The following is a 15,644-nucleotide window of genomic DNA, read 5'->3' as shown; positions in this document are numbered from 1 at the left end:
AGCTTGGTGCGCCGATGTTACTTGCTGCACTGACTGCATGGCATGGTTCGTTGCTGTAGCAACTGTACGTTCCTGCCAGAGTTGCCGTTGGATATATTTGAAAATAAGCCACAACTCATTCAGTAGTCAAACGTAGCCATAAGCAGCCATGCCAGATAATTTTATCGCGAGATTTTAAGTCTGAGGCCAAATACAAAGGAAGTGGTATTATTACTAAAGTTCCTCTTGTGAAACAATAAATAACATACTTTAATCATTAAAGGCGGCCATGACACCCAATTTTCGATCATGATCATTGTCATGTGGGTTAATCTTTGCGCGTTCACAAACAAACTGGCGAAATTTTAACGCAATAGGTCGAGCACTTATTGAATTGAATTGAATTGAATAATAATTGAATACTTTTATAAACGCGACAGCTGCCTGAGAGTCGGGCAACACAGGCGCACTCGCGAGCAGTGACGTAGTAAGCTGCTTGCTGTGCGAGCGTCTGCATCTAGTGCGAGGAGTCCCGTTAACATGCGTAACATTGTTAGAAGAAGGGTAGAATTGCACCAGGTGTCATGTGCGTGTGCGTGTGCGTGTGCGTGTGTGTGTGTGTGTGTGTGTGTGTGTGTGTGTGTGTGTGTGTGTGTGTGTGTGTGTGTGTGTGTGTGTGTGTGTGTGTGTGTGTGTGTGCGTGTGTGTGAAGTGCGCAACTAGTGGGTCTTTTAAAGGCCCACACCATTACAAAACGCTCCAGCACAATAACCATATCAATCAGCCTTATGGACGCGTAGTGGGTGCTGCACTGAATCTGAGTACGATGAATTATGGCGTAGTGGGCAATTCGCAACTGAATTTGCAGTAAGCACGCATTCTAGGAGAGTTTCTAACGGCCAATGTTACGCGCACAGACGTTCCTTTCCTCGTGGCACTGTTGAGGTGAACACTGAGGACCGATGTCAGGCAAGCGAATGAGAAGACCATGCGAACAGGGCCCGATTACGCTATCGCGTCGTACACTTGAACGCGAAGCTCAAGCGTCCACAAGCATCTTTCTAAAGTAGCATCCGCATCCATCAGTGGCGTGGCTGTGAGGTAAAACAACTACCAGCCACGCAGAAGGCCTGAATTCGAATCCTACTTTAGACGAAGTGGTTTATTACTTATTTGCATATATCTCCATTTGTTGCTCGCGGACAACAGCGATTTTCGCTCCTTGGTAAGGTAGCGACATCACTACCTTACTGCTCTTGACACACAAACACACACACTTCGAGGCTCACGCCAAAACGGTGGTTTGAAAAAGCTGAACGACATTTGATATTACGCAACGTGACCATTTTTTCACTTTAACTACCAGACGCTTAAAAACTCTCGCTACACCACGTGAGCTTCAAACAGTTGTAATTGTAGCGTACGCCGATGAAATCGCACACGCTCTCTATTGCGCGAGAGCGCCACACAATTTCTTCAGCGATTATAGTCTGAACACCCACCAGCTGCATATTGCAAATCAGTTCTGCGGAATCCCGCAAGGTGGCGGAAGGGTTAAGAAAGGGAAAATAGACAACCACCCGTTTGTAGCACGAAGCCACAAGGAAATCCATACGGATTTCTCAGAAATAAAGCCTCTTAATTGCCGAAAAATTCGTCCTGGTCCGGGGATCGAACCCGGGACCAACGCCTTTCTGGGGCGGTCGCTCCACCAATTGAGCTAACCAGGAAGCTAGCAATTGGCAGCGCGTGGGCGAAACCCACCAGCTGTCCCGTGGAAATCAGTTGAAAGCGAGACAAATTAATGGTCGCTTTATTATTGCAGCTTCTCGAATTTGTAGCTGCCGTTTATACTCGCAGTGCTTATGGTATATAGACGGGGGGCAAGCAAATAGCGATAGAGTTTTTTAGAAAATTGACTGAAAAATAACGAAGGCAGAGAATGTAACAGAAATATTGACATTACCTTGAAAGGTAAATTTAATATGCACTTTAAGCTAATCAATTCTAGCGATAGCCAAGTAAGGAACACGTGAAGATAGAGTTCACTGTGAGTCACAGTCCTCCAGCATCGTTTTTGAATCTAGAATGCCGCTGCCCTGTTTGACTTTGAAAAGGGCTATCGCCTGGCTGCTGGGACCACGAGCATATGTATATTGTTTACTGCTAGTACTCTACTCTAACGTAGAAACATTGGCCTACGGCTACTCTTATGAGTATAAACACTCCAAAGCGAGAAGCAGATAAGCTTCTAGTCACCCACTCATATGAAATGCCGTTGCTGTTGCATGCATACAAATAGTTTCAGTGTTTCGAATATGCTCTGCTTCCGTTCAATGTACTACACTCAACCTGTGCCTTCAAGCTTGACAGACTGGATGCTAAAGACTGGCCTCTCCAAGGGTCTTGTTTCCCCCTTTTTGTATTATAGGGCTCTAATCTGAGCAAGCGTTTGCTTGTCATTGTAAGGCTCGGTATTTGAGCCTTACAATGAAGCGCGAAAGCCGCGGCATCCTCGCAGATGTTTTTGCCAGCGCGGTGAACAAACAGCGCATCAGCAAGGTCGAGCGCATCGTGCAATTACAGACATGGCTAACTCCAAACTCGCGATGACAAAGTAAAAAAAAAAGCGCAGGATGTAGGACCTGACAAAAGAGGACGCGACAGTTGTGCGATACAGCAGCTGAGCCACTCAATGCAATACAGCAGTGATAAATAATAAATAGAAAATAGAAATGAACGCAGCATCTACGCATGCACTTGCCGAGTACGGCAGGAAACAGATAATCCCCATGTGTGCGCATATGGCATGTGTGGACTGATAACAAAGACATACACTAGTTGAGGCGCATGTAGAGTCTATTTGTGGAAAGTTGCACTGTAGATAGCTGAGTTTAAATAAGTCAGTGCCTCAGTATCTCCCAAGAAGCGGTTCCTTTAAGGAAGTGACAGAATTCTTGGTTTTAAGTGCTACGGTAATAGCGCGTAACATATACCAATGTTTTATAAACATCGTTTGGCACTTCCATTGATTCATCGGTAAGCTCTGAACTTTGAACCAGTGGTTATACTTCATAAGGCGTGCCATAAGTTTTCTTTACAGTATTCAAATGCCTAGTTCTGTGTGGAAATCAACATTGCACGTGGGAATCGATGTACAGAAGCACCATGTGATATAGAGATATGAACAGGAATGAGGGTCTCATACAGGCTGGCCGATGTATTGATAGGTGGACGTATTTTTGCCAAAGGTGACTCATCATCCTTCACGTGAGAGTTTTGACAGGGTTAGTCGCTGACCACACTGAATACGTGCGACACGAATGGCCTCGCGTTATAAAACGTATATCTGCTTCCCTTCAGGTTGCTATTCTTGCCCAAACTGACCATGTGCTAGGTAAGCAGACTACATAAGATATGCAGGCTTCAGCAGAAATAAGGGCCTCAGACAGGTTGGCCGATGTTTCGATGGCTGGACCTAACTTCATGAAAGGCGCCTTATCATTCCTTAGCGTGGTAGTTTTGAAAGCCACTAACCCTTTACGAAATAACAGGCCAAAGATGATCAGGTGCCTTTGAAAAATAAGTCCACCTATCAAAACGTCGCCCAAGCTGCCTGAGGCCCTTAATTCCTGTTTTTACCTCTGTAGATCTATGTGGCTCTTTTTTTTTTACTATCCCATGGTTGATATGGGCAATAACGGCAACCTGAAGGGAAGCATTCGTAAAATGTATTATAATGCCAGGATATTGCTGCCACGCTGATCCAGTGTGAGATAGTAACAACTACGACGAAAAGCACACATTTGCATCAAATCTGAACCTTTGTTTCCTTTATTTCTACATGCTCCTTAATCATCAAACCAAAAGACAGAAATTAGAGGAAAGATGGAGGATTGTGATGACAAATTCTCGAACAAGCAAAATCACACTGGCTGACCGTTTCGACTAGGAAATATGCCGTCTCAGGCCAGCGAATGTGTTTCTTGCAGTGCCGTTATGTACGACTTGTCCGCTCTCCCTTAACCTTAATGCGGAGGAGTGGACAGGTAAGGTTCGCCCGAAGTAAAGACGAAATGCGACAAAAATGGGCCCGTTGCGAAAGAAGACAAATAGGTGGACGTATTTCAGGGAAGTGTGGAGGTACTGTCCATAGTAAGGGCGGAATAGAATAAGTACTCTGGTGGTCGGTTATTTCAAAGAGTGCACAGAAACCATGAATGATAGGAGTCACCTGCGAGTACATTCTTCCCATATATTATAATGAATGGTACCCTAAAAAAGTCGAAACTGTGCCTGACGTGACTTAACATATCTGTGTTTCAAGAAATGTGCGACAGAGGAAGGTGGGCCAGGTTACATCGCAAGAAGAATGGCACATGCTTACACCCACCATACGATAAACTCAGCAGATTGCAAAGGCAAAGCTTCGTGAACGTGAAAGTATACATGGGAAATTAATTAATAAAAATGAATCAAATAATTCAGCAAATAAGCGAGAACGATTTGAAAAGGAACGTAATCAACTTCGAATCAAACTTCGAATATTCGATTCGAATAGCTCGGTGTTTCATTCTATTCGCAAGGCACTTTTACTACTCGAAGAGTTCGAACATCAGAAAACTTCGTTAGTTTAAAATCAGTACAATGAATTGCATACCTGTGCTAAATTTCGCACAATTTGCTTCAAAGATAGACAAATTAGTTTCATTTGCTGCATAGTCCCCCCTCCCTCTACCTAATGCACTTTTTCGAATGTTATGCCGAACACATTGTTGCAATAGAATGCCGAATGGTGATACTGAACGATCGCACGGAAACTAAATTAAGAAGAAATGTCTAAACCTTATTCTGGGTTATTCTAAGATGAAGCACCTGCAATGAGCATTGTGCCGATCAGTTGTCACTGCTCCTCCCAAGTGAAAACTCATGCTTAGAGAATTAAACGATGAGGGTAAACTATGACGGCAACACATTAGCACTAGTGTGTCTAGTGAGTAGTTCTTTTCGTTTTCTGAAGGAATAGTGACATACACAACGGTGTCTCCGCTTCGCGAACATACCAAGCAGTTATCCATCCTTCGTGACAGCATTAAGAACTTGGATGTGTGGTACTGTAACGCAATAGTGTTGTACAATGCATAAATTTTCTGTCCACTATTTGCTGCACAACAAAGTTAGTTTTTCATATTTGGTTTTTTTTTTCACAAGACAATAGTTGTACTATTTGCACTTCTTCATTCGAATTCGCTTCGAAGTTGAAAATTTCATATTCGCACATTCTAAAAATATGTTTTGTTATTAAAAACAAGGAAATGGGGAGAAACGGCACAAAAATTAACGAAAAGGAAGGCAAGCAGAAAAACAATACAACAGAGAAAATTTTTTATGCCCACTGGCCGATGTTCTCTCTGTATACCTTATAGTTTTAAAAACAGCTTTCTCTCAATCAATAGGTTTTTTTGTATACAAAGAGAACATCAGCCAGTGGGAATGAAAGTTTTTCTCTCTCCTGTTGTTTTTCTGCTTGCCTGAAACATTTATTCCTCTTGGCTGAAGCCAATTGATCCTGCGAAATGGATACGGATTTGTATATTTTCTGCCTCCATAATAGTAGTAGTTGCACTGTGGTATATAAAATTTCAGTTCATCAAGATAGTGCCCTGCCATGTTGAAGTGTTGCGCCACTGTTTTCCGCAATTGCTGCTCTGTGTCCTTGCGATGCCCGTTTAATCTAACAATAACTGAGTGTGCTGTTTTCCCAATGCACTTTTGTGACCAGAAAACGTTCCAGCATGTAAATAACGTTGCAACTAGTGCAGGTAAGACTTGATGGTATATGATAAATACCTCCGATGTTTTTAACTACAGGATCTTACTGGAAGTGTTTGCAAGCCTCACCAGCACGCTCCCTTCCACAGCCGCAAGCGCTGCTACATTTCGTCCGTACTCGAGTCGGCATCCTGTGTCGTGTCGGCGCAGGCATCAGCGGCAGGTATCGACGTCTCCGCTCTCGTACCCTTCCCCGTCGCGGCGGGTTGGTCTTCCTCCTCCGCGTCAGCGTCCAAGATGTGATCGTCGCCGCCGGCTATGATGGACTGCTTGGCCCCGCAACCAGCATCATCGCAAGCTCCAGCCGCTGCATAGCCAACAGTCGGCACCGCAACGCACCTCGCTGCCAAGTAGGCTGCGGACGCGGCGTCTCCCCGCGCCGCGCGGAACGCAGCCGACGCCAGGTCGAGGCACTCCGTCGTCCCAAGGAGCGTGAGAGCGACCTCCATTCTTCCTGGTAGTAGACGTGGCCGATTACACGTTGGGCGCCAGTTGTGGGGGTTCGTTGTCTACTCCAGAGAAGGAAGAGACGCTCGCTGGTTAATTTATTGGTAAAAATTTAACGTAATGGCAACAGGGGCAAAAAACACAATAACAAGCCCACGACCAAGTTCGACGCACAATTTCCGCGCCGGTCCCGCTAATCTTGGCCCCGGCGGTGCGCACGCCGCGCACGTACGCCCACCTCACGACAGTTCGCCGGCAACTCCCCCTTGGCCGCTCGCCGTGCCTGTTTAAGAAACATGTCCACATCCGGGCGCATGCGCAGTGGCGCTTGTCGCTGCTTGTTACCACCGCCGTTGTGGACGAGGGTGAGGGTTCTTATCCGCGATCACCACACAAGAAAGCCGAGAACAAGCTTCAGTTGTGGTGCACCGAAGGTTTACTGTTGCATCAGCTAACATGCCTATAAAGTTTGCCTTGCAGTGGTAGGTGACACATGGTAATTCGGGGAATGCCTTTCTCAGGTGCTGTTTGCTTACTAATATTGCATAGTACTTGCGTAGGTTCTTAAGAGGAAAGCGTTAGGTGTATGTGTTGGAGGTACCGTCGTAGAGCCGACGCGAAACGCGCCGTGAAGGAAAACCCCCTCGGCGGATGCGTATGGAAACAGCTGTGAGCGAGTGAAGAAAGCGTATGCGCGCGCACCCAGCACCCCTACTCGGCCTCAGTATGCACACCATAGAGGGCGCGCGCGCATTGCGGATTCGCATCAATCTAGACGCAGTTGCTGCGGTGTCAGCTGTTGCCGCAGGCGCTGGTCGACAGTGTAGTAGCGAGCAATGGAGCGTGCACGCGCTTGCGGCTCGCGAGGACAGAAGTAAAGCTATTCCACTGCACAAGAAGCACGTGTCACTGTTCGTGATTCTGGGTATCATGAGCACGATGTTTGAGGCAAGGGGATTCCCAACTGAAGAAACGTGAAGCAGAAAAGCGATGGACGTAAATACATGCACAATACGAAAAGAGGCTGGCCCAAGGCGGCGTCCAGAGGGGCCAGTTTAATACGAGACATATGTACGGCTCGCTGCGGCTCATTTTGTCTTTTATGAATGTAGCAAGGCTTTCGCCTTATTCAGATTCAGATTTGGACTGACATTTGGGCAAGTTGGATGCGGCTAAATATGTTGAGTGGCTCCGCGCGAAAAGAACGAGGACGGAGGTAAAGCGGGGACAGCGCTGGTGTTAGCGACTCAACATGTTTCGCCTTCTTGTGTTACAAGGGTAACACCTGCCAGACCTTTGGGACGAACGCTTTGGGGTATTTTATTATGAATGCTAGCGTCAAGTTTTTCTGTCTTTTAGGGCCTCGTCAAGCTAGTGAGGATTTCCTGTCTTTAAACTGTAGGCCTTATTTAGGGCTCTGTGCAGTAAGTTGTTGCCCTGACGGAGACTAGTAGCTGTCAAAGGTCCCTTTGTCGAGGCGCTGGCTCCAGCAACATTCCATGTCCGGCGACTTCTCATTCACGGCATATGTCGTTCCGTAATATAATTTGTCTCTTCTGGCGTCACTTTCCATTACTCATTTCAGCTCTATTCAGACTTTTCTCATTTGAAAGACTGCCTTTGTACAACTACGGTGCAAAACGATCGTCTGCATCTACGCGTCGCTACTTATTTCCACTTGAAAATATGTGGCTTATGTCCTCTGTTCTGATACGTGGTACAGCTATGATTTACGGTGCCTTACTTTGATATGTGAGCTAATAACTACTTAGCAAGTGATTACAGGGCTAAGTTCCTGTATTTCACTGCGAATGAAGCTATTTTTAGCAGATGCTGAGGAGTAACGATATTTGGAGAGGCTATATTTGCAACTGGACAGAGGTGTAGTAGGCTACGTGAGGAGAAGTGAAATCAAGTCTTCGACAGACACCCGTCTGGTCGGGAAGAATCACTGAATAAGAAGACGAGGACGCCGACCACAAGAGGATAAACAACTGCACTGACGTTTCGGCTCCCAGAACGGAAACCTTGTTCACAATAAAAGCGACAGAAGGAAGCTAAGAGTTTAAATAGGCTAAAGCACGTGACCTAAACATAAATGCGTTGTTTTCCTCTCGTGGTCGGCGTCCTCGTCCTTTTATTCAAGGTACGTGAGGAGGGATATTCAATATCAGATCAACTGCATCCCTTGAAACTGATTGCTCGCCTAACCATAATGTCGTCTCATCTGCCCAGGGCCACAGCATTATGTCAAGCCCTCGGTATAAGACGTGGATGGCTACCGCGTGTGCGCAACACTTCCAGAAGAGATAGTACGCTCGCCGATGCGGTACCAGGCGCAGCCAAACGATCTGTTCATTGTAAGCTACCCAAAGTGTGGCACAACTTGGCTGCAGCACATTGCTTACAACATCATAAATGATCACCCGCCTCCGAAGAACCAACTGGCCTGCTGGATTAAAATGCCATGTCTCAGTGTTCAAGGTGGCCGAATCAGTGCAGGACATGACAAAACCCGGCCCAATAAAACTCGCACGGCCTTCAGGTCCTGGCTCTACTCCAAGGACTCCAAGTACATCTACTTGACTAGGAACTCTTACGGCTGCTGTGTATCCTTCTTCTACCACATGAAGGACATGGCTCAGTATGGTTTCCAAGATGGCACCTTCGATCAGTTTTTCGACATGTTTGTGGAAGGCAAAGTTGATTTTGGCGACTCTTTCGATCATCTTCTTTCATGGTATGAGCATCGGTAGAAACCGAACGTGTTGTTCTTGACCTATGAGCAGCTAAAGAAGAACAGAGGCACTTGAATCCTCGGGATCGCCGACTTCATCGGGAAACAGTACGGCCAGAGCTCAGAGCTGATGTTCTAACTGACGCTACTGTGGAAAGTATGAAAGAAAGGGTCAACGAGTCTATGCAGAACCTGTTTGTTGATGACGGGATCTTAACTACAGGAATATTACCGAAGTGGCTCGACATATTAAACATGTCTTCAGGCAATGCGGCCCGCTATCAGAAGATCGATATCGAGTTTGTGCGGAAAGGCACTGTCGGCGACTGGCGCAACCATTTCTCAGAAACCAGATAAAGCAGCTGCACAAGAGTATTGAAGAGAAGACACGTGGTAGTGACGTCATGGACCTTTGGGAAAATGAGGACATTCCATGAAATTGTCTGCGTATGATAAAAGACAGCTGAAATGTCCAATATTCGGGCATGATTACTGAAAACAAGTTGTACGCATTTGTCGAATTTTCCGAAAGGCAATTATCTACATTTTTTTTTTCTGTAAGTAGTATTAGGCACTTGAACACGACGGCACAGGCAACAGATAGTATTTCCAACCCAAAGGAGCTTTTTTGGTCGCTCAACTTTTTTACGCACAAGAATGTGTGGTAGTATATTGGCGCTAACGCGTCCATTTTTTAAGGCTTAGGACTGTACCAGCGACTGACAAGGGGTTAAGGCGTGCGTTGTCAAACGCGCTGTCACTGTTTCATGAAGCACAAGTAGCTAAGCAGAACTCAGTAGCCTGTCAAGCGGTCATATATCACCGACGGCGGGATGTGTCGTGTTGTGCAACCAAATATTGTAGTTCGGCCACCGCACAGAATAAGGCAGCGCATTCTTTTGCAAATGGTAAACTACGAGAGCTAGCATATCCGGTCATCTGGCAAACTTGCACAGATGCATCCCAGTGTAGTGAGTGTCAAAACATTTGATCCCAATTCGCACATTAGATTTTTCGGTATCTCGCATCTGTACAAAGAGAGTCGCTCAGATTTGTGCTAATATATGAATTTTTCCCACAGCACTTTATGTAATTTTGTGCCCTATAATACACAAGATGCAACAGCCGTTAAGTGCATGAAACAACTAGAGTCACCAAATGCAAATAAATAACGGCACTTTCATGTTAGTTACACCGTACTCATATAACCTACACGCGATGAGAAATATAAAGAGCGCACAAAAAAAGTGGTAAAAACACAAATTAGTGCGACAAGAGACAAGTGACACAAGAAACGGAGACGAATACGAGCACAACCGTTGCGATATGTTTAATAGGAATCAAGGTTTCTACGAAGTACTTCTTGAGGGGCTAATTGTGAAGCCTCTTGAATGGAAAGACGCCAATTTTGGACACCACGAAAGTAAGACTGAAAGGCGGGCGAGTTGGGACCTATATCTATCGTTGGGTAGCGCACAAGCAGACAAGACACAAAGGAAGAAGACGGGACAAGCGCTGGACGGGACAAACCCAGCGCTTGTCCCGTCTTCTTCCTTCGTGTCTTGTCTGCTTGTGCGCCACCCAACGATGGACACGAAAGTAAGACAAGACGATGGCCTTTTTATTTTTTTTTAGAGAGATAAAGGTTTCCATTTTGGAAAGACAAGCTGCAGCATGGCCTATTCTGACGTGCACAAACATACTGAAGGTTCGCCGATGCAGTCGCCATCATTTTCTTGATACGTGGCGCGCCTTCAAGACTTCTTTGGCAACACGCTTCTTGCTCCTTCCGATAATTTCTCTATCTGAAAAGCGTGGTTCCCATCTGCAGTGATTACAGTATGCTGCTAAGTGCGCACTTTCTTTGTTTAACACTGTTCTCGGATGTTGCCTTGCCTGGTAGCTTATGCAAAGGCCTGTTTGTACAATGTCGAACTTGTCACGGTCAGGGGTTTGCGGTACACCAAGCCTACGACACAATCAACGAACCTTGAGGCGTGCTTCTTGCCGCAACCGTCCCTTTTTCTCTTAGCACAGCGGATGCGTTGGCAGAAGCGGGCGGGCTTATTAGTTGCATAAAAAACAAACTGTGGGCCCCCTGTACCTTCCGGCAACGTTGCTGAGGTTGTGGGTCACACCATCCAATAATATGGCAGCACAGCCGGCCTGCTTTTCGAATGCTCAGCCACATTAGTTTTTTCCTTGAGCCTTTTACCTTCTGCTGTAAGGCCTCAACCACAGCCAAAACAACCGAACACGAGAACCAGCGGCGTGCAGTCCGTCTTCCTGCCTATTGAAACTTTCCTGCATGACGTGAGGGCACGACTTTTTTAGCGGCGAATCCAGGCAAAGAGTTCCAATTGTTCGTTTCAGTGTTTTTGACTGGGGTGAATCGCATGGTATCAGCTCTTTCCGAGTTTTAGGCCAGTAGGTCCAGCATACGTGATAACTTCTAAAAGAGAATTCGAATTCTAAGAATTGCAAATGGATACACTGGGGTACTTCGTGAGTAAATGACAGCCCATCACAGCACATTCTAAACGTGTCAAGGATCCCTGAAACTAAGCTTTCGTGATCGTCACCTTTCTATAGGATAATCAAAAAATCATCTACATATCTAAAAATACGTAACATCCTTCCACTTCCTAAGGCAGTGACTACGGCGCGGTCAACACTTGATCGTATAACGCAAATCGTAAAAGGCAGTCACGCGCGAGCCAATGCAAATATCCTTGCGCTGCAAATAAAAGATATTGGCATAGGATATGAAGGTGGAATTCAAACGAAAGGTTAGAAGGGAGACAGAATTGTAGATAGAGACGCCAGTATCATTCAGGAACGACACTGGCCCGTTTTGTTGGGTGCTGCTCTTGTTGTCTTACATTCGAGGCGTCGAAATTTTTTTCAAGTTTTTGCATATGCTGTCCTGTCGCTCACGCGCATTCAGGTGATAAAAAAAAGGCCTCAAGGGCGACTGTGCAGTAATACGTCAATTTTGAGCCCAGATTGATGGCTCACATATACAAAGATTTGTTGTTTTTTTTATGCTAAAGACGCTTCCGGTGCAAGTCTAGACGCACTATACAGCTCTTGCCTAGAATGGTTCTATCCAAAATCGAGCGTCACATCCGCATCGGGTTGTCACGGCCGCAATACGTGCGCCCTCGTACTCTGATTATTTTTTGCCTATGTTCTTATAAGCTCTATTTATTTATTGCGTACGCTCTTCAGGATCTTATATTTCGGGTACATGATATTCCACAAAAGGCTGACCTGCACTTCATGGAAGCATTCCTAATGAAAGAAAAAGAAAACAGGATACCGTGCACAAGTCAGCAGCCAATCGCATTACTTGCCTCAGAGTTTGAATTATTACGCAGCTGCCTCTGACGTACAGGCACCATTTTGCTACATATTCTGTACGCACGTGCGCGACAAGAAAGTGCAAACGTGCAACCCTTTCCTGCTAGTAAATAGTTGTCGGTAACGCTCGTATTTTTCTCCCTTCTTTGCGACAGTTGTCCTTGCTTACCCCAAGTTATATTTTCATTAATGAAAAACGCACTCGCCCAACCAATTACTTTTTCTAAAAGCTTCACACTTGACACCTTTTGTAGAGTCTCAGCTAGCGTCTATTGAGAAGTTAGGTACGCACTTGCCTAGTAGGTCAATAACAAGAAACGGCGCGTGACAAACAAGCATCAAGTGTCCTTCATTTGCCTCTCTATAGAACAATGTTATTAATCATCATAAAATTTTTGAATAATGTCAGTCAAATGTGCATAGCGTGTATTTGTGCGGCGATGGCGTCTATATTATTACAGATAAAAAAATTCGAGAGACAACCATGAGGCTTACCACTCAATCATTGCGGTAGTGGGGCGTCGTAACTTCTACAATACGATTCCCAATACTGAGAAACTAAATTGCATTAACTTGCTTTGCTCAGAGGAATTATTGCAGCGAATACAGCAGAACTCGGCACAACGGCGTGTTGCATTACGCATCATGCCGTTGGGCTAGCAACTTCGCGCGTATTGCCGCTTTCGAGGAACAGTGAGACAACGTATGCCAGCAAATACATCGCCGTTTCCATTGTTACTGCAGGTGCTGCCATTATCCACATCGCTGGCAAAGCGATGCACGGCGTCGGCGGCGGTCTCTTTAGTTGTGAGCGAAAAATCAACGCTGTCCGTGAGCGAAAAATTCGAGGTAGATGCAAACAAAAAATATAAAATCTTCGGTTCGAGTAGGACAGGGAATTCGAACCTGCGACCCCTTAAAATCCATGGCGCGATGCGTTTAGCCGTTCGGCCACCACGCATGCATCCTGCAGCACGCTAACGGCGAACTATTTCCTATGCGACTGGCGCGGCACGAATAGTTGCATGCTGCTGTTCTTTGTGGCAGACACTACATATTTTGTTTTCATTTGTGTGGAAAAATCTCTGCGTTTTGATATTGTCAACTTTTCATCAACGGTAGCCAAGAGCATGCTTGCTTTTTCAATTTAAAAACACTTTCCAATCTAAATTAAGTTGCAAGTGCGCAACAGCGGCCATAATCAAAACAAACGGGTGGGCGCGAATTGACTGCTCAGCCCGCTCGGTGCGATTTCGGGGAGCGACTAAAAAGCCACCAAAACATGCCCGCGTTGCCAGACCACTTTTTGGTGCTGTCCCTAGGAAATTCCAAGCGAGATGTACCTAGCCTAGTCCCGTGGCTCTACGTGCGTGCGAAACGTTGATGCAGGTGGCTTGATTTAAATGGACGCACGAATTAAGGTGCATATTTGCTGCTTTCTTTGGGAAGGGCTACTATTTGACTAAGGGGCACGCAGTTCGCAAAGAGGGGGAGTCAGTTTTGTTTCAACTAATGAGATCACTGCACAGGCATAGCCGCACAGTGCATTAGGTTTCATTTTTGTGTTAACCTTGCTGGCGTATCAAGCGCATTAGTTTACGAAGCTAGTTCTTTTTGGACGACGAAGTTTGAGACATGATCGGAACAGCTAGCGTGCTATATATTCATATGAGCTGCTGTTTGGGCCTTGTTTTGTGGTTCCAGAAAAGCCAGCTTTCCCAAAAGGTGCCTTAGAAAAACGTTTAGCTCCAATTATTCCGTGATAGTCACCGAATAATCAATATTATTGCTTGTTTTAAACGAATGCTTGTGGCGATCGAGCCACCACGCGAACGATCGAGCGTCACGCCGAAGCCGGCCTCCCTACTTGGAGCACAGTATGTGTGTACTAGGCGCAGCGATGCAGATTGCTTATTTTCTCATCAGATCAGTGGAGTTCCCGGTGCCTACCGAACACATCGTGGTGATGGATCTAGGCCATCCTCAACCGAGGATTATAACTCTCCAACCAACAATTATAACTCTCCCATTCAATCAGCCCATCGCACTTCAGCCCGCACAAGTCACCTCAAGGCCGTCTACCCACCCCCTGCTTGCACCACAGCCCACCATCACTCCTTTTTCGCCCAAGCAGCCAGGGACTGGAACGATCTTCCCCCAAGTGTCATCCATCATTCCAACACGGATAACTTTCGAAATGCCATAGAATCATTGTTTTATTAACCCTACATTGTTTGCCCACACCCTCATGTAAAGCCCTCTGTTGGGGGGCCTTTGAGGTATATTAAATAAATAAATAAATATATGTCGCATATGCATGCATGGCTCCCATCGCATGCGTGCGGTATCAAGCCGCGATATATGGAACACCACTGTCAATAACTTTTTTTGTCTAGCTGTTGTTTATGAAATATTTTTTTTCATTGCTGTGCTTTTCACATATCCTATCATCAGTGAAAAGGAGTAGCCAGTGCTATACAGAAGCACCAACATCTCCTAAATATCATATATTGAAAAAAAAATGTACGCCAGGAAAATCAATGCTCCTCACCACATAATACTTCGCTGAACCGACCAATGTGTTACGAATGCACACTGTCGGCTAAGTGTATATACAGTAAAACTCGCATACATCGGTATCAAAGGGCATCGCTGAATAGTTCGATATACCCGTAATTAAAAATGCATAAAATGCCTGTCTGAAGCTTAAATATAGTTGGTACATGTCTTGATATATACTGAGTATGTGCAGCTCAATGAAACGAAGATTGTGCTGCACATACTCAGTATATATCAATAAATATTCATGCGTCTCAGACTGTCCCTCGAGACAATTGTTCGTTCTAAAGCTGCTGTGAAGCCGTTAAAGTTTTTCCATTACTTATTTTTCATCAACCTGCTCGTGTGAAACGTGTACGTATCGGACCAGACAACACTTTGCGCCACTGAAGCAACCTGGCGATACATCTTTCCGGCAACTAATTGCAGCCACAGGTAGCAAGCTTCACAGCGTGGCATTTAGTTTTCGCCGCATTACACCCCTGTGTAGCGGTAAAACATACAAAGCAATTCCTTCATTGTGGAGAGCAAAGAAATCTGTGCTGCGCACGCCGCCCATGTTTTGACTCGTACCCTGCTTGTTTACGCCATGCTTGCACTGTCCCTTGGATTCAACGCACTATATATTATAATTTACATTATATATACGCGCTACAAGATTACAGATTTACTATAGTCAGCTTTATGGCTTTGCAGTTGTGTTATGCCACAAAGCATATACTGTGCA

The 15,644-nt window shown here is 45.5% G+C and overlaps 1 non-coding gene and 1 pseudogene across 1 annotated transcript; one reads left to right on the top strand and one right to left on the bottom strand.

Annotated features, from left to right (window-relative positions):
- Positions 1 to 1,635: 1,635 nt before the first annotated feature.
- Positions 1,636 to 1,709, bottom strand: Trnas-aga (transfer RNA serine (anticodon AGA)). The gene has a single exon. It is a non-coding gene; the product is annotated as a tRNA-Ser (tRNA).
- Positions 1,710 to 6,766: 5,057 nt separating this feature from the next.
- LOC119375185 (sulfotransferase 1C2-like) lies at positions 6,767 to 9,432 on the top strand (annotated as a pseudogene).
- Positions 9,433 to 15,644: the final 6,212 nt, after the last annotated feature.

Source organism: Rhipicephalus sanguineus, chromosome 11 (genome assembly GCF_013339695.2).
Source record: "Rhipicephalus sanguineus isolate Rsan-2018 chromosome 11, BIME_Rsan_1.4, whole genome shotgun sequence".
In the NCBI taxonomy this organism is placed as follows: domain Eukaryota; kingdom Metazoa; phylum Arthropoda; class Arachnida; order Ixodida; family Ixodidae; genus Rhipicephalus; species Rhipicephalus sanguineus.
The sequence above is the reverse complement of the archived record's forward strand: the minus strand, read 5'-3'. Positions and strand labels throughout refer to the sequence as shown.